This window comes from Bombina bombina, chromosome 2 (genome assembly GCF_027579735.1).
Source record: "Bombina bombina isolate aBomBom1 chromosome 2, aBomBom1.pri, whole genome shotgun sequence".
NCBI classification, from domain to species: domain Eukaryota; kingdom Metazoa; phylum Chordata; class Amphibia; order Anura; family Bombinatoridae; genus Bombina; species Bombina bombina.
Genome location: NC_069500.1, coordinates 917051892 through 917079782, shown reverse-complemented (window position 1 = coordinate 917079782; position 27891 = coordinate 917051892). Strand labels below are relative to the sequence as shown.

Below are 27891 nucleotides of genomic sequence, written 5' to 3'. Positions count from 1 at the left end.
GGAACTGGATGGATTACTCCCATTAACAAGAGCTCTTGTACGCAGCGTAGAAACGCCTCTTTCTTTGTCTGGATTGTTGACAATCTTGACAGATGAAATCTCTCTCTTGGAGGAGAGTATTTAAAGTCCAGTAGGTATCCCTGAGATATTATCTCTAGCACCCAGGGATCCTGAACATCTCTTGCCCAAGCATGGGCGAAGAGAGAAAGTCTGCCCCCCACTAGATCCGATCCCGGATCGGGGGCCCTCAATTCATGCTGTTTTAGGGGCAGCAGCAGGTTTCCTAGTCTGCTTGCCCTTGTTCCAGGACTGGTTAGGTTTCCAGCCTTGTCTGTAGCGAGCAACAGCTCCTTCCTGTTTTGGTGCAGAGGAAGTTGATGCTGCTCCTGCTTTGAAATTACGAAAGGAACGAAAATTAGACTGTCTAGTCTTGGCTTTGTCCTGAGGCAGGGCATGGCCTTTACCTCCTGTAATGTCAGCGATAATCTCTTTCAACCCGGGCCCGAATAAGGTCTGCCCTTTGAAAGGTATATTAAGCAATTTAGACTTAGAAGTAACATCAGCTGACCAGGATTTTAGCCACAGCGCCCTGCGTGCCTGAATGGCGAATCCTGAATTTTTCGCCGTAAGTTTAGTAAGATGTACTACGGCCTCCGAAATGAATGAATTAGCTAGTTTAAGGACTCTAAGCCTGTCCGTAATGTCGTCCAGAGTAGCTGAACCAATGTTCTCTTCCAGAGACTCAATCCAGAATGCCGCTGCAGCCGTGATCGGCGCAATGCATGCAAGGGGTTGCAATATAAAACCTTGTTGAACAAACATTTTCTTAAGGTAACCCTCTAACTTTTTATCCATTGGATCTGAAAAAGCACAGCTATCCTCCACCGGGATAGTGGTACGCTTAGCTAAGGTAGAAACTGCTCCCTCCACCTTAGGGACCGTTTGCCATAAGTCCCTTGTGGTGGCGTCTATTGGAAACATTTTTCTAAATATCGGAGGGGGTGAGAACGGCACACCGGGTCTATCCCACTCCTTAGTAACAATTTCAGTAAGTCTCTTAGGTATAGGAAAAACCTCAGTACTCGTCGGTACCGCAAAATATTTATCCAACCTACACATTTTCTCTGGTATTGCAACTGTGTTACAATCATTCAGAGCCGCTAACACCTCCCCTAGTAATACACGGAGGTTTTCCAGTTTAAATTTAAAATTTGAAATATCTGAATCCAGTCTGTTTGGATCAGAACCGTCACCAACAGAAAGAAATTCTCCGTCCTCATGTTCTGCCACCTGTGACGCAGTGTCTGACATGGCCCTAATATCAGCGCACTCTGTTCTCACCCCAGAGTGATCACGCTTACCTCTTAGTTCTGGTAATTTAGCCAAAACCTCAGTCATAACAGTAGCCATATCCTGTAATGTGATTTGTAATGGCCGCCCAGATGTACTCGGCGCTACAATATCACGCACCTCCCTCTGAGCGGGAGATGTAGGTACTGACACGTGAGGCGAGTTAGTCGGCATAACTCTCCCCTCGTTGTTTGGTGAAATTTGTTCAATTTGTACAGATTGACTTTTATTTAAAGTAGCATCAATACAGTTAGTACATAAATTTCTATTGGGCTCCACTTTGGCATTGCAACAAATGACACAGGTATCATCCTCTGAATCAGACATGTTTAACACACTAGCCAATAAACTTGCAACTTGGAAATACAATTCAATTAGAATAATATTAAAACGTACTGTGCCTTTAAGAAGCACAGAAGATTTATGACAGTTGAAAATTAATAAATTGAAACAGTTATAGCCTCAATCCTTGTAAACAACACAACTTTAGCAAAGGTTTAATCCCATTAGCAAAGATAACAAATTCTGAAAGCAGGAAACAAATTACAGAATAAACGTTTTTTATCTCAGTCAAACTATAATTCTCACAGCTCTGCTGAGAGAAATTACCTCCCTCAAAATAAGTTTTGAAGACCCCTGAGCTCTGTAGAGATGAACCGGATCATGCAGGGAATACAATGAGTTGCTGACTGAAATATTTGATGCATAGTAAAAGCGCCAAAAAACGGCCCCTCCCCCTCACACACAGCAGTGAGGGAGAACAGAAACTGTCAGAAAACAGATTAAGCAACTGCCAAGTGGAAAAATAGTGCCCAAACATTTATTCACTCAGTACCTCAGCAAATGAAAACGATTTTACATTCCAGCAAAAACGTTCAACATAATCTCTAGTTATTAAACAGCTTTATGTATTTCATACAGTGTAATTCTAGTGAAGTACCATTCCCCAGAATACTGAAGTGTAAAGTATACATACATGACATTATATCGGTATGGCAGGATTTTCTCATCAATTCCATTGTCAGAAAATAAAAACTGCTACATACCTCTATGCAGATTCATCTGCCCGCTGTCCCCTGATCTGAAGTTTACCTCTCCTCAGATGGCCGAGAAACAGCAATATGATCTTAACTACTCCGGCTAAAATCATAACAAAAACTCTGGTAGATTCTTCTTCAAACTCTGCCAGAGAGATAATAACACACTCCGGTGCTATTTTAAAATAACAAACTTTTGATTGAAGATATAAAACTAAGTATAATCACCATAGTCCTCTCACACATCCTATCTAGTCGTTGGGTGCAAGAGAATGACTGGGAGTGACGTAGAGGGGAGGAGCTATATGCAGCTCTGCTGGGTGAATCCTCTTGCACTTCCTGTTGGGGAGGAGTAATATCCCAGAAGTAATGATGACCCGTGGACTGATCACACTTAACAGAAGAAACAACATTTATTTATATGATAAACCAATTTCTTCTTATTCACTGTAATTCTATACATTCTTAATGACTAGGTATTCAGTATTATCCTTTTTCCTGTAAGGAACAAACTTCTTAGAGGATTTCAGAATCCTCTGTTTCTACTATTTTTACCTTACCCTTACTGTCAGCTTTATTTCAATATATAACCTAACAAGCATCCATTTGGAGAGTCAATAGATAGCAAGAAATAATTGTGCTAGTCATAACAAGGACTAGGCATCAGGTGCATTTAAAAATGATGCCAGGATAAGTCTTTTTATGCTATCACGCTAAATATATAAATAAATTGTTTCGTAATTTCAAGACTTTTTTTGTAGCCTAGCAATAAATTAACATAACAGAACAGATAAGCACTGTTGAAAAAGGAAATTTATGAATTTTAAAGGGATAGTAAAATCCAAATTAAACTTTCATGATTCAGATAGGGCATATAACAACTTTCTTATTTACTTTTATCATCAAATTTGTTCTTTTGTTATTCTTAGTTGAAAGCTAAACCTAGGTAGGCTCATATGCTAATTTCTAAGCCCTTGAAGGCAGCCTCTGCATTTCACAGTTTTTCACAGCTAGAGGGCGTTAGTTCATGTGTTTTATATAGATAACAGTGTGCTCATGCACATGAAGTTATTTAAGAGTCAGCACTAATTGCCTGAAATGCAAGTCTGTCAAAAGATCTGAGACAGACAAGGAGGCAGTCTGCAGAAGCTTAGATACAAGGTAATTACAGGGGTAAAAAGTATATTTCTGTAACAGTGTTGGTTATGCAAAACTGGATGCAGAGGGATTATGGTGAAATCCAATTGGAAAAAAAACAACTAAAAAAATGTATGCTTGCATGATAAATTTATTTGCTTCAAGATGGTTAGACCACAAGATTACACGTGGGATTTCTTTTCCTGTCCATGAGGAAGCGGAAAAACACCCCCTTACTTTACAGTGCTTTGCTCCATCCTTTATTCCAAGTATTTCCCTAGACTATTGATACACACAAGGCGAAGTAGAGAAGAAAAAACAGGAAAGGACCAAAGCAGGGCAAAATAAATGCAACACCTGTACTGGCTGGTTATTTATTGCGTTCCCACAAACGGGTGAATTTGTCCATTTGCAGGTGCGCGATAAATTAGTGCTCCACTTGTAATCTAGCACTTAGTCGCTTCCACATAGAATCTTAAAGCACAAACCAACACCATACCCCTCCATAGAAACTATTTAAAACACATGTTTTTAAGCTTTTTTATTACCTTCAAAAGTTGAGCTCAGTTCCTGGAGTTGATGGCCCACCTTGTAAGCAGCTTTTTTTTTTAATTATTATAAGCAACAATCAGTTCTGCAAGGCTACCGATTGCTGCAACTTCCCCTCAGCAGTGCGTTTAAAGTCTAAAAAATGACAGCACATGCTCTTAGATTGTGAGCACGCTGCAGAGGGGTAAGCTGCAGGGACCAGTAGCCTTACAATTGGCAGAAACAACAAATATATACCACAACTTCCTGATTAAAAGTTTCTGAAGAAACTATTGTTGAGAGAAACTCAAAACCATCGTACCCTGATCAAACCTAAGCAAAGAAGGCAAAACTGCAAGTCCAAAAACTTGCCTGGCCAAAATAATGGCTTGCAAGAACAAAACCTTCCAAAACAAAAGTTGAAGATTCAACCTATGTATGTGATCAAAAGTCAGGGGTTGAAGTACCCTTAAAGGGACACTGAACCCAAATTTTTTCTTTTGTAATTCAGAAAGAGCATGCAATTTTAAGCAACTTTCTAACTTGCTCCTATTATCAATTTTTCTTCATTCTCTTGCTATCTTTATTTGAAAAAAGAAGGCATCTAAGCTTTTTTTGGTTTCAGTACTCTGGACAGCACTTTTTTATTGGTGGATGAATTTATCCACCAATCAGCAAGGACAACCCAGGTTGTTCACCAAAAATGGGCCGGCATCTAAACTTACATCTGTGCATTTCAAATAAAGATACCAAGAGAATGAAGAAAATTTGATAATAGGAGTAAATTAGAAAGTTGCTTAAAATTTCATGCTCTATCTGAATCACAAAATCAAAAATTTGGGTACAGTGTCCCTTTAACACCAAAGTCTTACCCCAAGGGGGCGTAAATGGACAAATAATAGGTTTAACTCTAATCAATGCCTATACAAACGTCTGAATGGCAGGAATATTAGCTATCTTCCAATGATAGAAAAGAGATGGATGTCCTATCACTGGCTTAAGGCAAATTAGAGCCTGAAAAAATATTTGGATAGAATAGCAGAAAGCTTGGCAAATTTGAAATTTGTATGATACAGCACAGACAGAGAAGCAATCTGTATCCTCAGAGAACTGGCAGACAGACCTTTCTCCAAATGTACTTGCAGAAACTCCAAAATTGTAGGAATCTGAAAGGATTTAAAATAATAACCTCCAGCTGCACAACAGGACAAATAGATATACCACACATTGAGATAAATATGGCAAGTTACAAACATCCAAGTCTGAATCAAGGTCTCAACTTTATCAGACAACATTTTACTGGCTAAAATGAAAGTTCTGCAAAACCAAGCTGGAGAAATCAAAATCACTGACACCGCCTCCGGTTTTATTATGGATATCACCCTTGGTAGCTTCACAAAATAAATTATTTTCTTTCTTGGCAGTTAAAGTCCACAAATTTATTTATTCATTAACTATGTGAAATTCTTCCCCTGGCCACCAGGAGGCGGCGGCAGACACTAGAAACAAAGCATTAAATACCCCTCCCACTTTACCTACCCTCTCAGAATTAATCAGGTAAGCATAAATTATGTTTTCTTTCTGATGCCAGTGAGAGTCCAAAAATTCATTCATTCATAACCAATAGGAAATTAATACCCAAGCTGTGGAGTCTACAAACATTTTGTAAAAGAAAGGTAGGGAAGGCAGTCCTAAGTACTAGGCACCAGTGCTTGAAGAAACCTTCTCCCAAAAGATGCCACTGCAGAGACAAAAACATTGAATCTGTAAATTTTTGTGAAAGTATGCAATTAGGACCAAGTAGCAGCCTTACATATCTGTTCAACTAAAGCCTCATTCTAAAAGGCCAGGAAGAAGACACTGCGCAAGTAGAATGTGCCATAATGGGTAATGGAGTCTGCCGGCCTGCGTCTATATACGCCATGCGGATCAAACTAACAGCAGTGGGCTTCAGATCTTTGGGCTTACCAGAATGCAGGACAGATAAGGAAGATGATTGATGACATTTCTTGGTAGCATGGAAGATACAACTATCTTCTTAGAGGAAGGAGGACTTGGGCAAAATGACGGAACAATAATTTCTTGATTAATATTTTGAGTTGAAACAACCTAAATAAAAAAAATAAATTATGACTAACCAGATAATTTCCTTTCCTTCGATACAGGGAGTGTCCAGGAGGCAAAGACACCCCAGCCAAAAGGCTTAAATACCTTCCCCACTTCCCTCATCACCCAGTCATTCTGCAGAGAGAACAAGGAACAGTAGGAGAAATATCAGGAGAAAAAAAGTGCCAGAAGAAAGCAATTTAAATTTAGGACCACCCACCGGAGAGCACGGGCGGGAGCTGTGGACTCTCCCTGTATCGAAGGAAAGGAAATTATCTGGTAAGTCTTAATTTTTGTTTTCCTTCTAAATACAGGAAGAGTTCACAGCTGCATTCAAAAAACTGTTTCAACAGAAGCAAAGGACCCAAAAGTTAGCAGAACCAAGTAACTGCCTTACAATTAGGACCGTAAGAGCCCACATCGGAGACCACACAAACAGTGGTCCCAAAAGGAGCACACAAACCTCTGAGGAGACGAGAGTCCCGCGGACTATGAGATCAGGAGAAGAACCCTCCTCCACAAACAACAAAGACTCCCAACACCGTACACTTCCAGAGGAAGAACACAGAAAACAAAGTGACTGTGCTAAAGAAGACTGAAAGAACCTTGAGGTACGATCCCAGAAAAAAAAAAGATAGTGAAGCCATTTGCAGAACCCGAATAAAAAGACTCCTTAGAAAGAAGGCCCAAAGATGGCGGATTACTCGACTGCAAGAGACACTAGGACCTGGAGAGATATCCCAGAAACAAAACAGGTCAATAAATAGACAATTTCAAGGACCATCTTTCTGTATCAATACCGATGTAATCCTAGACAAGAAGTCTAATATCCTGAAGGACACAATTTTGACACAACTGCCTGACCGCAGGCCACCTTTTAGCAAAGGAAAAGAACACCAAGAGTTCATGGCCTCAGGAATATAACAGAAACATATCTGGATCTGCTTAGGAGCCCACATATCCAGGGCAGCAGCGACAGATGAGACCACCCGTAGCCGCACGTCTGAAAGCCAGGCTAACCCTCAGGCTAAAAACTAGCCAACCTAAGAACCCCTGTCTCCAGGACACCCTGGAAGAGCCAGAGAGAACTTCAAGAAGAAATAAAAAAATTCAGAGAGAACCAACACCACCCTCCCAAAACAGGGACGGACAGCCGTTAATCCAAAAAAAAAACAAAAAAAAAAAAAACAAGGGACCAGCTACGTGCTTAGGAAAAGGACTAACACCCTTCCGAAAACCCCCTGTCGGGATACATCAACCCCCCAAGGGCGAAGACCCCATCCAACTGCATAATAAGGAGCACCCATAATGGAGAAGCCAACCACGAAACGAGTCACAGCACAAAAAAGAGGCAATCAGGCACCCTGATGCCTGCCCCCGACAGACTGAGTCAAACCAGAAAAGGAGACATAGTCAAAAGGAACAATATAAACTTCCCCCGCACTGAAAGGATCCAGAGATCTACTCAAGAATCCCTGACCACGATCCCCTAAGGGCAAGACTAGGATAGGCACCAATGCCCAGAGAATCTAGAAGGAATCCCACCAAAGATACAAATCCGTCCAAAGGACACATCAAAGAAGAGTCCTTAGAACTCCTGCTGAACTCAGAGTCAGAAAGAGGATCTACTTCAGAAAAAACTCAGCTGGAAAAACTCAGAAGACCAGGTCCTCAGAATAGAAAGAGTGACCGAAGATTCTTAAAGTGAAAGTAAATCCTAGCGCTTTACAAATGCTAGGATTTACTTTTGAAACAAAGGGGACTTTCATTCATGAAGTATAAGATACTTCATGTAGAAAACTCCTTTATTTGTTTTAACTGATCGCCGTTCTTAGCTGCTACAGCAGCACACAGCTCAAAAAATTTTTTTGCTAAGAGGTGACGTTTTCACCTCTAAGCCAATAGCCGTGCAGTAAATCCGGCTCCCATGGGTGCCACGTCGAATTTACCGCACGGCTATTGGCTAAGAGGTGAAAACGTCACCTCTTAGCAAAAAAAATTTTTAGCCGTGGGCTGCTGTAGCAGCTAAAAACAGTGATCAGTTAAAACAAATAAAGGAGCTTTCTACATTAAGTATATTACACTTCATGAAATGAAAGTCCCGTTTTATTTGTTTCAAAAGTCAATCCTAGCTTTTGTAAAACGCTAGGATTTACTTTCACTTTAAGAGAAAACAGAATGAATCCCAGAAGACACTCTCCCACTTCCATAGAACTGTCCCTGAATAGGGAAAGATATACCGTATACTGGCAACTGAAGCGGACTAACCAGAAATCTATGAGATTCTGGAGATAGACAGTAACATGCCAAGCCGAAACCAGACAGATAAACATCAGCCACCCACAGTACCAACAAAGGACTGAAGGAAAACCGCAGGGAAAGACTAAAGAGTATTTAAACTAAAAAGGCCTAGTCCCTCTGGACCAAAAAACAAATTATGCTTACCTGATAATTTACTTTTCTTCTGATGGAAAGAGTCCACAGCTGCATTCATTACTTTTGGGAAATAAGAACCTGGCCACCAGGAGGAGGCAAAGACACCCCAGCAAAAGACTTAAATACTCCTCCCACTCCCCTCATCCCCCAGTCATTCTGCCGAGGAACAAGGAACAGAAGAAGAAATATCAGGGTGAAAGGTGCCAGAAGAATAAAAAACATAATTTATGCTTACCTGATAAATTTATTTCTCTTGTAGTGTAGTCAGTCCACGGGTCATCCATTACTTATGGAATATATCTCTTCCCCAACAGGAAGTTGCAAGAGGATCACCCAAGCAGAGCTGCTATATAGCTCCTCCCCTCACATGTCATATTCAGTCATTCGACCAAAACCAGACGAGAAAGGAGAAACCATAGTGTGCAGTGGTGACTGGAGTTTAATTAAAATTTAGATCTGCCTTAAAGACAGGGCGGGCCGTGGACTGACTACACTACAAGAGAAATAAATTTATCAGGTAAGCATAAATTATGTTTTCTCTTGTTAAGTGTAGTCAGTCCACGGGTCATCCATTACTTATGGAATACCAATACCAAAGCTAAAGTACACGGATGAAGGGAGGGACAAGGCAGGAACTTTAAACGGAAGGAACCACTGCCTGAAGCACCTTTCTCCCAAAAATAGCCTCCGAAGAAGCAAAAGTGTCAAATTTGTAAAATTTTGAAAAAGTGTGAAGTGAAGACCAAGTTGCAGCCTTGCAAATCTGTTCAACAGAGGCCTCATTTTTAAAGGCCCAGGTGGAAGCCACAGCTCTAGTAGAATGAGCTGTAATCCTTTCAGGAGGCTGCTGTCCAGCAGTCTCATAGGCTAAACGTATTATGCTATGAAGCCAAAAAGAGAGAGAGGTAGCCGAAGCCTTTTGACCTCTCCTCTGTCCAGAGTAAACGACAAACAGGGAAGAAGTTTGACGAAAATCTTTAGTTGCCTGCAAATAGAATTTAAGGGCACGGACTACGTCCAGATTATGCAAAAGTCGTTCCTTCTTTGAAGAAGGGTTAGGACACAATGATGGAACAACAATCTCTTGATTGATATTCCTGTTAGTAACTACCTTAGGTAAGAACCCAGGTTTAGTACGCAGAACTACCTTGTCTGAATGAAAAATCAGATAAGGAGAATCACAATGTAAGGCAGATAACTCAGAGACTCTTCGAGCCGAGGAAATAGCCATCAAAAACAGAACTTTCCAGGATAACAGCTTGATATCAATGGAATGAAGGGGTTCAAATGGAACGCCTTGAAGAACGTTAAGAACTAAGTTTAAGCTCCACGGCGGAGCAACAGTCTTAAACACAGGCTTAATCCTAGCTAAAGCCTTACAAAAAGCCTGAACGTCTGGAACTTCTGCCAGACGTTTGTGTAGAAGAATAGACAGAGCAGAAATCTGTCCCTTTAACGAACTAGCAGATAAGCCCTTTTCTAAACCCTCTTGTAGAAAAGACAATATCCTAGGAATCCTAACCTTACTCCATGAGTAACTCTTGGATTCGCACCAATATAAATATTTACGCCATATCTTATGGTAAATTCTTCTGGTAACATGTTTCCTAGCCTGTATTAAGGTATCAATAACCGACTCCGAGAAGCAACGCTTTGATAGAATCAAGCGTTCAATCTCCATGCAGTCAGCCTCAGAGAAATTAGATTTGGATGGTTGAAAGGACCCTGAATTAGAAGGTCCTGTCTCAGAGGCAGAGACCATGGTGGACAGGACGACATGTCCACTATGTCTGCATACCAGGTCCTGCGTGGCCACGCAGGCGCTATCAGAATCACCGATGCTCTCTCCTGTTTGATCTTGGCAATCAATCGAGGAAGCATCGGAAATGGTGGAAACACATAAGCCATGTTGAAGACCCAAGGGGCTGTCAGAGCATCTATCAGCACCACTCCCGGGTCCCTGGACCTGGATCCGTAACAAGGAAGCTTGGCGTTCTGGCGAGACGCCATGAGATCCAGATCTGGTTTGCCCCAACGATGGATCAGTTGAGCGAAGACTTCCGGATGAAGTTCCCACTATGTCCATTGCCGCTACCATTAAGCCGATTACTTCCATGCACTGAGCTACTGACGGGTGTGGAATGGAATGAAGGACACGGCAAGCATTTAGAAGTTTTGATAACCTGGCCTCCGTCAGGTAAATTTTCATCTCTACAGAATCTATAAGAGTCCCTAGGAAGGGAACCCTTGTAAGTGGTAATAGAGAACTCTTTCCCACGTTCACCTTCCACCCATGCGACCTCAGAAATGCCAGAACTATCTCTGTATGAGATTTGGCAGTTTGAAAACTTGACGCTTGTATCAGAATGTCGTCTAGGTACGGAGTCACCGCTATGCCTCGCGGTCTTAGTAGCGCCAGAAGTGAGCCCAGAACCGTTGTAAAGATTCTTGGAGCCGTAGCTAATCCGAAGGGAAGAGCTACAAACTGGTAATGCCTGTCTAGGAAGGCAAATCTTAGGTACCGATAATGATCCTTGTGAATCGGTATGTGAAGGTAGGCATCCTTTAAGTCCACTGTGGTCATGTACTGACCCTCTTGGATCATGGGAAGGATGGTTCGAATAGTTTCCATTTTGAATGATGGAACTCTTAGGAATTTGTTTAGGATTTTTAAGTCCAAGATTGGTCTGAAGGTTCCCTCTTTCTTGGGAACCACAAATAGATTTGAATAGAATCCTTGCCCGTGTTCCGTCCGCGGAACTGGGTGGATCACCCCCATTAGTAAGAGGTCTTGTACACAGCGTAGAAACGCCTCTTTCTTTATTTGGTTTGCTGATAACCTTGAAAGATGAAACCTCCCTTGTGGAGGAGAAGTTTTGAAATCCAGGAGATATCCCTGAGATATGATCTCCAACGCCCAGGGATCCTGGACATCTCTTGCCCAAGCCTGGGCGAAGAGAGAAAGTCTGCCCCCCCACTAGATCCGTTTCCGGATAGGGGGCCCTCTCTTCATGCTGTCTTAGGGGCAGCAGCAGGTTTCTTGGCCTGCTTGCCCTTGTTCCAGGACTGGTTAGCTTTCCAGCCCTGTCTGTAACGAGCAACAGCTCCTTCCTGTTTTGGAGCGGAGGAAGTTGATGCTGCTCCTGCCTTGAAGTTACGAAAGGCACGAAAATTAGACTGTTTGGCCTTTGATTTGGCCCTGTCCTGAGGTAGAGCATGGCCCTTACCTCCCGTAATGTCAGCTATAATTTCTTTCAAGCCGGGCCCGAATAAGGTCTGCCCTTTGAAAGGAATATTAAGCAATTTAGATTTAGAAGTCACGTCAGCTGACCAGGATTTAAGCCATAGCGCTCTGCGTGCTTGGATGGCGAATCCGGAGTTCTTAGCCGTAAGTTTGGTTAAATGTACGATGGCATCAGAAACAAATGCGTTAGCTAGCTTAAGTGCTTTAAGCTTGTTCATAATTTCATCCAATGGAGCTATGCGAATGGCCTCTTCCAGAGACTCAAACCAGAATGCCGCCGCAGCAGTGACAGGCGCAATGCATGCAAGGGGCTGTAAGATAAAACCTTGTTGAACAAACATTTTCTTAAGGTAACCTTCTAATTTTTTATCCATTGGATCTGAAAAGGCACAACTATCCTCCACCGGGATAGTGGTACGCTTAGCTAAAGTAGAAACTGCTCCCTCCACCTTAGGGACCGTCTGCCATAAGTCTCGTGTGGTGGCGTCTATAGGAAACATTTTCCTAAATATGGGAGGAGGGGAAAAAGGCACACCAGGTCTATCCCACTCCTTGCTAATAATCTCCGTAAGCCTTTTAGGTATAGGAAACACGTCAGTACACACCGGTACCGCATAGTATCTATCCAACCTACATAATTTTTCTGGAATTGCAACCGTGTTACAATCATTCAGAGCCGCTAATACCTCCCCTAGCAATATGCGGAGGTTCTCAAGCTTAAATTTAAAATTAGAAATCTCTGAATCCAGTCTCCCTGGATCAGATCCGTCACCCACAGAATGAAGCTCTCCGTCTTCACGTTCTGCAAACTGTGACGCAGTATCTGACATGGCTCTCACATCATCCGCGCGCTCTGTCCTTAACCCAGAGCTATCACGCTTGCCTCTTAATTCTGGCAATTTAGATAATACTTCTGTCATAACAGTAGCCATGTCTTGCAAAGTGATTTGTAAGGGCCTCCCTGATGTACTTGGCGCCACCAAATCACGCACCTCCTGAGCGGGAGGCGAAGGTACTGACACGTGAGGAGAGTTAGTCGGCATAACTTCCCCCTCGTTGTCTGGTGATAATTTCTTTACATGTAAAGATTGACTTTTATTTAAAGTAACATCAATGCAATTAGTACACAAATTTCTATTGGGCTCCACATTGGCCTTTAAACATAGTGAACAAAGAGATTCATCTGAGTCAGACATGTTTAAACAGACTAGCAATGAGACTAGCAAGCTTGGAAATACTTTCTAAATAAATTTACAAGCAATATAAAAAACGCTACTGTGCCTTTAAGAAGCACAAAAAACTGTCACAGTTGAAATAACAATGAACCAAATTAGTTATAGCAACCAATTTTTCACAGTAAATGTATTAAGTTAGCAAAGGATTGCACCCACCAGCAAATGGATGATTAACCCCTTAATACCCAAAAACGGATAACAATTTAATAATTAACGTTTTTATCACAGTCAAAACACACTGTCACAGGTCTGCTGTGACTGATTACCTCCCTCAAAATGAATTTTGGAGACCCCTGAGCTTTCTAGAGACGTCCTGGATCATGGAGGATGAAGTAGGCAGATTGTGACTGAATTTTTACTGCGCAAAAAAGCGCTAAAATAGGCCCCTCCCACTCATATTACAACAGTGGGGAAGCTCAGTTAACTGTTTCTATGCAGAAAACAAAGATAGCCATGTGGTAAAAATCATGCCCCAATAAGTTTTATCACCAAGTACCTCACAAAAAACGATTAACATGCCAGTAAACGTTTTGAACATACATTTTAAAAGTAATGAAGTGTTATTAATAAGCCTGCTACCAGTCGCTTTTACTGCAGTTAAGGCTCATACATTACTTCAGTATTAACAGTATTTTCAGAGTCAATTCCATTCCTTAGAAAAATACATTCAGTGTACACACACTCATCAGCTTAATACCAGTCGCTATCACTGCATTTAAGGCTGAACTTACGTTACATTGGTATCAGCAGTATTTTCTCAGTCAATTCCATTCCTCAGAAAAATAATTTACTGCACATACCTCGTTTGCAGGGGGGCCCTGCATGCTATTCCCCTTTTCTGAAGTTACCTCACTCCTCAGATGAGAACAGCCAGTGGATCTTAGTTACGTCTGCTAAGATCATAGAAAACGCAGGCAGATTCTTCTTCTAATGCTGCCTGAGAACAAACAGCAAACTCCGGTGCCATTTAAAATAACAAACTTTTGATTGAAGAAATAAACTAAGTTAAAAAACACCACAGACCTCTCACAACGACCTATCTTTAGTTAGGTTGCAAGAGAATGACTGAATATGACATGCGAGGGGAGGAGCTATATAGCAGCTCTGCTTGGGTGATCCTCTTGAGACTTCCTGTTGGGGAAGAGATATATTCCATAAGTAATGGATGACCCGTGGACTGACTACACTTAAGAGAAAAGGACGCCCCACAGAAAAATTACAGGTTGAGAGCTGTGGACTCTTTACATCAGAATAAAAGAAAATTATCATCAGGTAAGCATAATTTATATTTTCCTTCTTAAATGGAAAGAGTCCACAGCTGCATATAGAGCTGCATATAGAGGACACTGAATGCCAAGACGGGAGGGTACAATAGGCGGCCCATTCTGACGGCACCAAGCCTGAAACCACTGCCCACAAAGAACCCAGCTTTGTCCGAAGCCGAGAAAACTTTAAAAGGAAAAGGCCCCAAGGACACTGACCTGCAGGTAGTCCAGAGCCTAGTTAGAGACCGCAAACTCGGACTCAACTGAGCCAACAGGCCTCCAGGAGACACCACTCACCTCTCACAACAGAAGGGAACACCAGCCTAGACTCCCAAAGGGATAGGGCCAGGAGAACCGAAGGAAAAAAACAAAAGGTCACAAGCCATAAAGGAAAAACCCCTAGAGCTAGCTCAGCTCACAAGGGCCCAAAAGGGTCCCGACAGACAAGGAAGACTAAGTCCAGACCAGGAGAAACCGAAGGTATAGGACCGGGCAAAGGAACAGAGAAACCTCTCTCTCTCAAACGATGTGCAAAAGCACCAAAAGAAAACAGAAGACTGAGTCCTCACATTGTCTGAGCTTGGAACACTGAAGTATTCCGCTACAAAAAAACAGACCCAGATGAAAACGCTGCCATCCTCAGGATGACACAGAGAATACTTGCAGAGAGCAAAAGCGGCCAGCAAAAGAACAGATTGCAAAAGACAACTCCCAGACAGAGAGCACACTCTAGGCAATCCAAGCCGAAAAACCTACCCACAGATCTTTCAAAAAGGGGGAATCACAACCTCTATGAGGTCCCTCAAGAAAGAGAAGTGACACCCAGGCCCCGAGGTGGAGAAATCCCTCTGCTTGTAAGCTTAGGGAGCTAGCTATAGCTACTACCCCATCTAGATTCTGGAGATGGGGACAACGTCTCTCAGAACCCACTCCCAGTTGGGCCAGCCCCAGCAACGGCAGGTCTGAAACAGGGGAACAGAATAACCCCAAAACCAGCTCAAAGATGAGTGGAAGAATGGCCACAGCCAATCCAACAGAGCACGGGTGCAACCCGACTCCTTAGAACAGACAACAGGACCGTAGACCCAAAGGATCTAGCAAAAAGGTCCAACTAGTCTTGACACGGAGCCAGCAAGACTCCAAATGGAACGAACAACCCAGAAAGAATATCCCTCTCAGCTAGGAAAACTCACAGGTCCCATCTCCTGATCCAGGAGAAGCCCTAAGAAAATGACCACATCTCCATAAAAAGGAGACTAAGCTCTCAGCCAAGAAGGGGAAAGGGTTAAAAGACAGCACCTTCCAAAAGCCACAGGCTAAAGGAGAGATCAATCCCCAACTCAGAAGCCCTCTTGAAAGTGATTCCCCTAAAAACTAGCCTGCTAACACGCAACCAATGTGCAATAGTAGCAGCAGAGACACTGCAAGTCCATTCACCTGCAGAGCAGTGAATTCAATGGATACTACAGCAAGCTGACCAAGGGAAACTGCCTAAGGTGCAAACCAAACCCAATGAGAAACGGCCTCAGAAAACCTGGCCAACCAAGACCAGGTCAAGTAATGCGAGTAAAAGGACATAGCCAAAGTTTCCAGGAACTGGGGAACCCCAAACCAACCCTAGACCGGTAACAATCCACAAAGGAAAATGCTGAGTGAAACTCAACAACCAGAAGCGCCAGAGAGAACAGGTCTGAACCCCCAATTGTTTAAACAAACAAATACTCGCAAACTTACTAATGCAATATCCAGATTAACCCGGATAACGAGAAAAACTTGCAAGTCCCGACCTAAGGAAGAGACCACCCCTTGCCGAAGTCCCACACTCCAAAGGGGCTAAGGCGGTAAAAATCGTACAACGACACTAGAGCTTCTAGACTTACCAACAGCCTCAGGACAATAAGGCAAGGGGAAACCTCGAGAACAAAAACCACTCGAGCAAAGGCTGGTCTCCACATCACTTCCGTACAAGCAGATGATCACAAGGAGAAAGGGGCGCAAACCATCCGCCGTTACGGGAGGAACCGCACCAAGGAGACCACGCTCAATGTACCTAACAGGGAACAAACATCTAAAAAAAACAGAATTTATGTTTACCTGATAAATTTCTTTCTCCAACGGTGTGTCCGGTCCACGGCGTCATCCTTACTTGTGGGATATTCTCTTCCCCAACAGGAAATGGCAAAGAGCCCAGCAAAGCTGGTCACATGATCCCTCCTAGGCTCCGCCTACCCCAGTCATTCGACCGACGTTAAGGAGGAATAATAGCATAGGAGAAACCATATGGTACCGTGGTGACTGTAGTTAAAGAAAATAAATTATCAGACCTGATTAAAAAACCAGGGCGGGCCGTGGACCGGACACACCGTTGGAGAAAGAAATTTATCAGGTAAACATAAATTCTGTTTTCTCCAACATAGGTGTGTCCGGTCCACGGCGTCATCCTTACTTGTGGGAACCAATACCAAAGCTTTAGGACACGGATGAAGGGAGGGAGCAAATCAGGTCACCTAAATGGAAGGCACCACGGCTTGCAAAACCTTTCTCCCAAAAATAGCCTCAGAAGAAGCAAAAGTATCAAACTTGTAAAATTTGGTAAAAGTGTGCAGTGAAGACCAAGTCGCTGCCCTACATATCTGATCAACAGAAGCCTCGTTCTTGAAGGCCCATGTGGAAGCCACAGCCCTAGTGGAATGAGCCGTGATTCTTTCGGGAGGCTGCCGTCCGGCAGTCTCGTAAGCCAATCTGATGATGCTTTTAATCCAAAAAGAGAGAGAGGTAGAAGTTGCTTTTTGACCTCTCCTTTTACCTGAATAAACAACAAACAGGGAAGATGTTTGTCTAAAATCCTTTGAAGCATCTAAATAGAATTTTAGAGCGCGAACAACATCCAAATTGTGCAACAAGCGTTCCTTCTTTGAAACTGGTTTCGGACACAGAGAAGGTACGATAATCTCCTGGTTAATGTTTTTGTTAGAAACAACTTTTGGAAGAAAACCAGGTTTAGTACGTAAAACCACCTTATCTGCATGGAACACCAGATAAGGAGGAGAACACTGCAGAGCAGATAATTCTGAAACTCTTCTAGCAGAAGAAATTGCAACTAAAAACAAAACTTTCCAAGATAATAACTTAATATCAACGGAATGTAAGGGTTCAAACGGAACCCCCTGAAGAACTGAAAGAACTAGATTGAGACTCCAAGGAGGAGTCAAAGGTTTGTAAACAGGCTTGATTCTAACCAGAGCCTGAACAAAGGCTTGAACATCTGGCACAGCTGCCAGTTTTTTGTGAAGTAACACCGACAAGGCAGAAATCTGTCCCTTCAGGGAACTTGCCGATAATCCTTTTTCCAATCCTTCTTGAAGGAAGGATAGAATCCTAGGAATCTTAACCTTGTCCCAAGGGAATCCTTTAGATTCACACCAACAGATATATTTCTTCCAAATTTTATGGTAAATCTTTCTAGTTACAGGCTTTCTGGCCTGAACAAGAGTATCGATAACAGAATCTGAGAAACCTCGCTTCGATAAAATCAAGCGTTCAATCTCCAAGCAGTCAGCTGGAGTGAAACCAGATTCGGATGTTCGAACGGACCCTGAACAAGAAGGTCTCGTCTCAAAGGTAGCTTCCAAGGTGGAGCCGATGACATATTCACCAGATCTGCATACCAAGTCCTGCGTGGCCACGCAGGAGCTATCAAGATCACCGACGCCCTCTCCTGATTGATCCTGGCTACCAGCCTGGGGATGAGAGGAAACGGCGGGAACACATAAGCTAGTTTGAAGGTCCAAGGTGCTACTAGCGCATCCACTAGAGCCGCCTTGGGATCCCTGGATCTGGACCCGTAGCAAGGAACTTTGAAGTTCTGACGAGAGGCCATCAGATCCATGTCTGGAATGCCCCAAAGTTGAGTGACTTGGGCAAAGATTTCCGGATGGAGTTCCCACTCCCCCGGATGCAATGTCTGACGACTCAGAAAATCCGCTTCCCAATTTTCCACTCCCGGGATGTGGATAGCAGACAGGTGGCAGGAGTGAGACTCCGCCCATAGAATAATCTTGGTCACTTCTTCCATCGCTAGGGAACTCCTTGTTCCCCCCTGATGGTTGACGTACGCAACAGTCGTCATGTTGTCTGATTGAAACCGTATGAACTTGGTCCTCGCTAGCTGAGGCCAAGCCTTGAGAGCATTGAATATCGCTCTCAGTTCCAGAATATTTATCGGTAGAAGAGATTCTTCCCGAGACCAAAGACCCTGAGCTTTCAGGGATCCCCAGACCGCGCCCCAGCCCATCAGACTGGCGTCGGTCGTGACAATGACCCACTCTGGTCTGTGGAATGTCATCCCTCGTGACAGGTTGTCCAGGGACAGCCACCAACGGAGTGAGTCTCTGGTCCTCTGATTTACTTGTATCTTTGGAGACAAGTCTGTATAGTCCCCATTCCACTGACTGAGCATGCACAGTTGTAATGGTCTTAGATGAATGCGCGCAAAAGGAACTATGTCCATTGCCGCTACCATCAACCCGATCACTTCCATGCACTGAGCTACGGAAGGAAGAGGAACGGAATGAAGTATTCGACAAGAGTCCAGAAGCTTTGTCTTTCTGGCCTCTGTTAGAAAAATCCTCATTTCTGAGGAGTCTATAATTGTTCCCAAGAAGGGAACCCTTGTTGACGGGGATAGAGAACTCTTTTCCACGTTCACTTTCCAGCCGTGCGATCTGAGAAAGGCCAGGACGATGTCCGTGTGAGCCTTTGCTCGAGGGAGGGACGACGCTTGAATCAGAATGTCGTCCAGGTAAGGTACTACTGCAATGCCCCTTGGTCTTAGCACAGCTAGAAGGGACCCTAGTACCTTTGTGAAAATCCTTGGAGCAGTGGCTAATCCGGAAGGAAGCGCCACGAACTGGTAATGTTTGTCCAGGAATGCAAACCTTAGGAACCGATGATGTTCCTTGTGGATAGGAATATGTAGATACGCATCCTTTAAATCCACCGTGGTCATGAATTGACCTTCCTGGATGGAAGGAAGGATAGTTCGAATGGTTTCCATCTTGAAAGATGGGACCTTGAGAAATTTGTTTAAGATCTTGAGATCTAGGATTGGTCTGAATGTTCCCTCTTTTTTGGGAACTATGAACAGATTGGAGTAGAACCCCATCCCTTGTTCTCTCAATGGAACAGGATGAATCACTCCCATTTTTAACAGGTCTTCTACACAATGTAAGAACGCCTGTCTTTTTATGTGGTCTGAAGACAACTGAGACCTGTGGAACCTTCCCCTTGGGGGAAGTCCCTTGAATTCCAGAAGATAACCCTGGGAGACTATTTCTAGCGCCCAAGGATCCAGAACATCTCTTGCCCAAGCGTGAGCGAAGAGAGAGAGTCTGCCCCCCACCAGATCCGGTCCCGGATCGGGGGCCGATATTTCATGCTGTCTTGGTAGCAGTGGCAGGTTTCTTTGCCTGCTTTCCCTTGTTCCAGCCTTGCATTGGTCTCCAAGCTGGCTTGGCCTGAGAAGTATTACCCTCTTGCTTAGAGGACGTAGCACCTTGGGCTGGTCCGTTTTTACGAAAGGGGCGAAAATTAGGTCTATTTTTTGCCTTGAAAGGCCGATCCTGAGGAAGGGCATGGCCCTTACCCCCAGTGATATCAGAGATAATCTCTTTCAAGTCAGGACCAAACAGCGTTTTCCCCTTGAAAGGAATGTTTAGTAGCTTGTTCTTGGAAGACGCATCAGCCGACCAAGATTTCAACCAAAGCGCTCTGCGCGCCACAATAGCAAACCCAGAATTCTTAGCCGCTAACTTAGCCAATTGCAAAGAGGCGTCTAGAGTGAAAGCATTAGCCAATTTGAGAGCATTGACTCTGTCCATAATCTCCTCATAAGGAGGAGAGTCACTATCGAGCACCTTAATCAGCTCATCAAACCAGAAATATGCGGCTGTAGTGACAGGGACAATGCATGAAATGGGTTGTAGAAGGTAACCCTGCTGAACAAACATCTTTTTAAGCAAACCTTCTAATTTTTTATCCATAGGATCTTTGAAAGCACAACTATCCTCTATGGGAATAGTGGTGCGTTTGTTTAAAGTAGAAACCGCTCCCTCGACCTTGGGGACTGACTGCCATAAGTCCTTTCTGGGGTCGACCATAGGAAACAATTTTTTAAATATGGGGGGAGGGACGAAAGGAATACCGGGCCTTTCCCATTCTTTATTAACAATGTCCGCCACCCGCTTGGGTATAGGAAAAGCTTCTGGGAGCCCCGGCACCTCTAGGAACTTGTCCATTTTACATAGTTTCTCTGGGATGACCAAATTTTCACAATCATCCAGAGTGGATAATACCTCCTTAAGCAAAATGCGGAGATGTTCCAATTTAAATTTAAAAGTAATCACATCGGATTCAGCCTGCTGAGAAATGTTCCCTAAATCAGTAATTTCTCCCTCAGACAAAACCTCCCTGGCTCCCTCAGATTGGGTTAGGGGCCCTTCAGAGATATTAATATCAGCGTCGTCATGCTCTTCAGTAACTAAAACAGAGCATCCACGCTTACGCTGACAAGGGTTCATTTTGGCTAAAATGTTTTTGACAGAATTATCCATTACAGCCGTTAATTGTTGCATAGTAAGGAGTATTGGCGCGCTAGATGTACTAGGGGCCTCCTGAGTGGGCAAGACTCGTGTAGACGAAGGAGGGAATGATGCAGTACCATGCTTACTCCCCTCACTTGAGGAATCATCTTGGGCATCATTGTCATTATCACATAAATCACATTTATTTAAATGAATAGGAATTCTGGCTTCCCCACATTCAGAACACAGTCTATCTGGTAGTTCAGACATGTTAAACAGGCATAAACTTGATAAGAAAATACAAAAAACGTTTTGAAACAAAACCGTTACTGTCACTTTAAATTTTAAACTGAACACACTTTATTACTGCAATTGCGAAAAAACATGAAGGAATTGTTCAAAATTCACCAAACTTTCACCACAGTGTCTTAAAGCCTTGAAAATATTGCACACCAATTTTGGAAGCTTTAACCCTTAAAATAACGGAACCGGAGCCGTTTTAAGCTTTAACCCCTTTACAGTCCCTGGTATCTGCTTTGCTGAGACCCAACCAAACCCAAGGGGAATACGATACCAAATGATGCCTTCAGAAGTCTTTTATCAGTATCAGAGCTCCTCTCACATGCGACTGCATGCCATGCCTCTCAAAAACAAGTGCGCAACACCGGCGCGAAAATGAGACTCTGCCTATGCTTTGGGAAAGCCCCTAAAGAATAAGGTGTCTAAAACAGTGCCTGCCGATATAATTATATCAAAATACCCAGAATAAATGATTCCTCAAGGCTAAATAAGTGTTAATATCAATCGATTTAGCTCAAAAAATGTCTACAGTCTAAATAAGCCCTTGTGAAGCCCTTATTTACAATCGTAATAAACATGGCTTACCGGATCCCATAGGGAAAATGACAGCTTCCAGCATTACATCGTCTTGTTAGAATGTGTCATACCTCAAGCAGCAAAGGACTGCAAACTGTTCCCCCAACTGAAGTTAATGCTCTCAACAGTCCTGTGTGGAACAGCCATGGATTTTAGTTACGGTTGCTAAAATCATTTTCCTCATACAAACAGAACTCTTCATCTCTTTTCTGTTTCTGAGTAAATAGTACGTACCAGCACTATTTGAAAATAACAAACTCTTGATTGAATAATGAAAAACTACAGTTAAACACTAAAAAACTCTAAGCCATCTCCGTGGAGATGTTGCCTGTACAACGGCAAAGAGAATGACTGGGGTAGGCGGAGCCTAGGAGGGATCATGTGACCAGCTTTGCTGGGCTCTTTGCCATTTCCTGTTGGGGAAGAGAATATCCCACAAGTAAGGATGACGCCGTGGACCGGACACACCTATGTTGGAGAAATGTGGAGCTAGATTAGTTCCACTGGAAAGTATGCACTTATAGCACTCTACTGCCCAGACTTGGGGCTAATACTTCACAGATAAATAAAATTTAACTTTTATTGTTACTTTAAAATTGTATTTAGAACAACCAACAACATTCATACAATTAAAATCCCAAATGTAAGATAGAAAAAGGATAATAATCCATGTGATATAATATTGTCAATATCTGGATATCACTATATAATAATAGTTCTCCTCCAATGCTAATATGCTTGAACAAATTATAGTGGATGTGACGTGCAGTGGTTTCTCACTCGATCAAATTAGGGTATCAGTACTATTAGGGTGTACTATATGCTCCCTCTCTTATGTCAGATGGGTAAAGTTGTGTAATGTACAGCTCGTGATTAGCAGCTGTTGTATGGATATCAGAAAAACGTATGTTCCTGTCTGGTTCTTCAAACTGATGAAGATATTATAACATAAGGATCAGTCTAGAATAGACTGTATTAGACTGGTACTAACTAGATATAAAGGATATGACTATATATTCACGGGTATATTCCTTCTCACTGTTGTAGCAAACCAATAGCAATACTATGACTCCAGTCTTATTTCAAGACGGACTGCATGTGATTTATATACTTCTGATATTGGTTCTCAAATAACTCAGGTGTATAGTAATTAATACACTAGTTCTTATATGATTGTGTGTCCCAACTAAAAATAAATAAGTATTGGATTGTAGATCATATCTTAATGTGCCCTGATGGTTTACAGTGTATTAAAACTGTTACTGTGGCTTTGATCTACTAAATTTCAACAGTTATGTTTGCAATTCTATAATCACTGTATATATTGCTTGAGTATTATAGCAGTGGTATTAATATTGTTACTGTTTCAGTTTTTATATAGTTGTTCCACTGACAATATTTTAATATGTGAATATATATTGAGTTAACCTCAGATTAACAGATGTCTATGGCTTTATGCTTTAGAATCCACAAATATCAGTAACTGTTGTATGTTTGTTATTGTGTTCACAGTACTTGTTCAGAGGGTTATACGATTACTTAGGTTTATGGAATATTTTCTCCAAATTTCTTTGGTGCTCTGTATATCTAAAGTTTCAGATTGACTACTGCACAGTAATTTCTAAATAATTGGGAATTTGCTATTCTATTATACGGCAACTGTATCGTGTATTTGGTACTTGTATCACTATCTAATATCTCTGTGTGCTTACAAAGTAACTGTTTATACAGCTGTCTATTATTAACCCGCCAACCAACAGTCTCCTGAATCCACAAGTAACAGTAACTTATATATATTTGTTAATGTGTTCACAGTACTTATTAAGAGAGATATACGATAGCTGTGATTTTTTGTATGTTATCCAAGATTCTATATACTCTTTTGAAATTGTGCTCGGTATACCTAGAGTTTACAATTTCACTATGCTGCACATAAATTTCTGAATAGTTATAAATATGGCGATATTACTCTTCTATTATACGACAGCTGTATCGTTATGTTTGTAATACTTGAATCACTTTCTTGTCTCATATGTTCTTACAGAGTAACTATGTTATTCGGCTTGTCTTTTGTTAACCCGCCAACCATCAGTATTTTGGTGCATAAATATGTATGTTATATTTAATCTCTTGGGTCTCCAAGTATCAGTCACTAGATTTTCTAAAGTCTACCGATATCAATAATTTGATTTTTATTTTACAAATACAAAATGTATACTGTCGACGGAGAACAAAGAGAGGTATCCTTGTAAAGTATAAATCTGTCCACGGTAAGAGCCAAACACTTAACTCTTGACAGATTTAATTTATTCTATCGGTATTACAGCATATAGATTGCACTATTTGTAGTGGCACTAATGTACCATGTCTTATTAATTATCATTCAGTTGAAACACGTTAATTGCGGGTTTAGCAAGCGTTCACTAATACACAAACGCTCGGCTGCTGTGCTGACCGCTAGTGTTTGATATTGAGTAGCCCTCTGAGTAACCCCACTTTTAAATCATAATTCAGGCATTGGATTAATGAGAGTTCTATCTTAACATTAGCATTTAAAAAGCGTCCTACACACTGCTCTGGCGCGTTTTGCCCTAACCAGGCTTTTTCAAAGGCAGCGAGCCGCCCGATATGTGCATATTTAAGTGTGCCGGTATCCGGAAGTATAGCCTCCTTATTGTTTGCATTGGCTGTTTCAGCTGTCATTCAAACCGGACTGCTCGTCATCTAAAGGTGGTATATACCTGTTTAAGTTCTTTGATCCAATTCAATATCTATTTTGACATTACAGTATCCGCTAAAAAACAATCATATTTAGCAGATCATTACATCGTTTATGTTTTGGCTCATACTTGTGCTGGTACTTGTGTGGATTATTCCTACTGTTACAATTAATTTTGACTGGATTACCATATCAGGCATATTACAAATATTGATGGTTTTAATTTATTGTGAGTTCTAATGGCCATCACATTTAATGTTATATATTATTATTAATTGGGTTTATATGAATTGGCATTAAATGTTAAAGAATACTGTATCTTCTTGTGTTCGATTTATTGTGCATTTTAAGCTATCTTTATTACTACTACTTTTAATTATTACGAATTGATATTCAATTTATTTATTGTGCACTTTAAACTATCTTTATTGCTACTACTTTTAATTATTACGAATTGATATTCAATGATCAGAGATCCTGTATAACCTTATGTTTGATATGTTATTTTGCGATTTATGTCATCTCTTATCGAAATTATGTGAACCATCTAGTGAAATTACCTGTGATGGAGTGTTTATTTTTTGTGTGATAGTGCAAATGTGATCTGACATTTTCTGATTGTATATGTCCGTCTCAAGACCATCCTGGGTGAATATGACTACGGTTGTGAGTCTGTCAGGATGGGGAGCTGTTTGGACTCCATCTTTTTATGCATGGGTTCCTTGACGAAGAGCTATCCTCTAGCGGTATAGTCGTTCCCTTAGCGAGTGTGGAGATAGCAACATCAACCTTAGGAAGGGCCCCCCACAGCTCAAGCTGTGAGTCCGGAACGGGGAATAGCTTTTTAAAAGAAGTAGAGGGGAGAAAAGAACGAACCAAGTTTCTCCCATTCATTCTTAATATTAGCCATCATAATGGGGCCCGGGAAGGCCTGAGGCACTACCCTGTCCTTGTAAACCCTATCTAGCTTAGGGATCAAAGGTTCCTCCGGCAATTTCGGCTCAGAAACCTCCAACATAGCAAGCACTTCTTTCAGCAGAAAGCGCAAATGCTTCATCTTAAACTTAAAATCTGGTTCCTCCGCAAATGGAGGCCTGGAAGTAGCTGATTCAGACCCAGAAATGACGTCCTCCGACAAGTGAGTTGTCCTCATCAGTGGATTATCTGCCCTGGAACGGATAGCAATGCACCTTTTCGCTTGCACTTAGTAGGGCGTGGTAAGGCATTAAAGGCTGCAGAAACCTCCGTTTGTAACTGATCAGTTAAGTCTGGCGGCCAAAGGGCCCTTCCCGCGGGAGGATTAGTAGTGCCCTGGGGAGCTGCCTGTGCAATCTGAGATGAGTGTAGGGAACGCACCACGCGGGACAGAGAACTCGCAGAGGTGGACGGCTCAGTTGAACTAAATATCTTATTCTTTTTAGATATAGCCATATTGTCAAAGCATGTGGAAAAGAATTGAGCAGTCGGTTCGGAAACCTCCTCATAATAGACACAGTTAATAGGTTTAGATAAAGAGGGAGTACCCTCTAACATATCAGAGTCCTCCATAGCTTGCGAAATAATAGAAATAGCTCCCTCCACCTTAGGGAGGGTTTGCCATGAGTCCCTCATGGTGTCAGATATGGGAAACATTTTCTTAAAGACAGGAGGGGGAGCGAACGGAATACCTGGTCTATCTCACTCCTTAGTAACAATGTCCGAAATCCTCTTAGGGACCAGAAAAACATCAGTGTAGACAGGAACCTCTAAATATTTGTCCATTTTACACAATTTCTCTGGAACTACAATAGGGTCACAATCATCCAGAGTTGCTAAAACCTATCTAAGCAATAAACAGAGGTGTTCTAGCTTAAATTTAAATGCCGTCATATCTGAATCTGTCTGAGGGAGTAATCTTCCTGAATCAGAAATCTCTCCCTCAGATAGCAAATCCCTCATCCCTACCTCAGAACATTGTGAGGGAGTATTGGATACGGCAACTAAAGCGTCAGAAGGCTCAGCATGTGTTCTTAACCCAGAGCTACTGCGCTTCCCTTGCAACCCTGGCAGTTTAGATAAAACCTCTGTAAGGGTAGTATTCATAACTGAGGCCATATCTTGCAAGGTGAAAGAATTAGACGCACTAGAAGTACTTGGCGTCACTTGTGCGGGCGTTACTGGTTGTGACACTTGCGGAGAACTAGATGGCAAAACCTGATTTCCTTCTGTCTGAGAATCATCCATTGCCAAACTCAAAATATGTTGTCTGCAAGTTATAGACATATCAGTACAAGTGGGACACATTTTAAGAGGGGGTTCCACAATGGCTTCTAAACAAATTGAGCAATGAGTTTCCTCAATGTCAGACATGTTAAACAGGCTAGTAATGAGAGAAGCAAGCTTGGAAAACACTTTATTTAATGAAAAACAAACAATTTTCAAAAACGGTAGTGTGCCTTTAAGAGAAAAAAAGGCATACACAAACTGCAAAACAGGTTAAAAAAGCTTCAAATTTTCTGAAATTTTTAGTGTACCTATTAAGCTTTAGGAGGATTGCACCCCAAGTAAATAAGCAATGCACCCCCAATTAACAAAACCGGATCACAAAATGTCTAAAACCGGTTTAAACCCCTATTTAGCACCTTGCCACAGCAAGGCCCTACCTGCCCTTAGGGAACGATAGAAAGGTATTAAAGCTTCGATTAGGCCCTCAGGATGAATATCAGGGCATCAGGAGAAGTTTCTTGCTGCTTGCCAGTAGAACTAAATGCGCAACAGAGGCGTGAAAATAGGCCCCGCCCACCACACTTGATGTGGCTGGGGCCTACCCAAATCCAAAAAAACCTTGCCTGAAGCCATGTGGGTTATAATAACCCCAATATAAGCCAAATGAACCCTCTGCAAAAGTCCCAATAAAGAACGTTACTCCCAGAACACCCAAACGTTTGTCCTTCCAGTTTCACATACAAACTGAGTGCGCAAAACCCCCCCCCCCCCACAAAATAAGCCCTTTATGCAAGCTAGTAAAACCTCTTAATCCTAGGATTACTGCTTACCCTTCCCCTAAAGGGGATACTGTCAGCCTTTCTGAATTAACACAGTCTCTGCAGAAAAATGACTGAACATACCTCATAGCAAGAACCGTTCCTCACACCGAAGTTTTCCTGTACTCCTCAGCTCATGTGGGAACAGCAGTGGACCTTAGTTACAAATGCTAAGATCATCATCCTCCAGGCAGAAATCTTCATCTATGTCCTGCCTGAGAGCAAATAGTACAACACCGGTACCATTTAAAATAAACTCTTGATGGAAGGTAAAATAAAAACTACAGTTTAACACCTCTTCTCTTTACCCTTCCTGCTTAGAGCCAGCAAAGAGAATGACTGGGGGGTGGAGAT

The 27891-nt window shown here is 42.2% G+C and overlaps 1 protein-coding gene across 4 annotated transcripts in view; it reads right to left on the bottom strand.

Annotated features, from left to right (window-relative positions):
- ANKRD17 (ankyrin repeat domain 17) overlaps nt 1-27891 on the bottom strand; it is a 584488-nt gene that overhangs the window by 104526 nt on the left and 452071 nt on the right. The gene's annotated exons all lie outside the window — the stretch shown is intronic.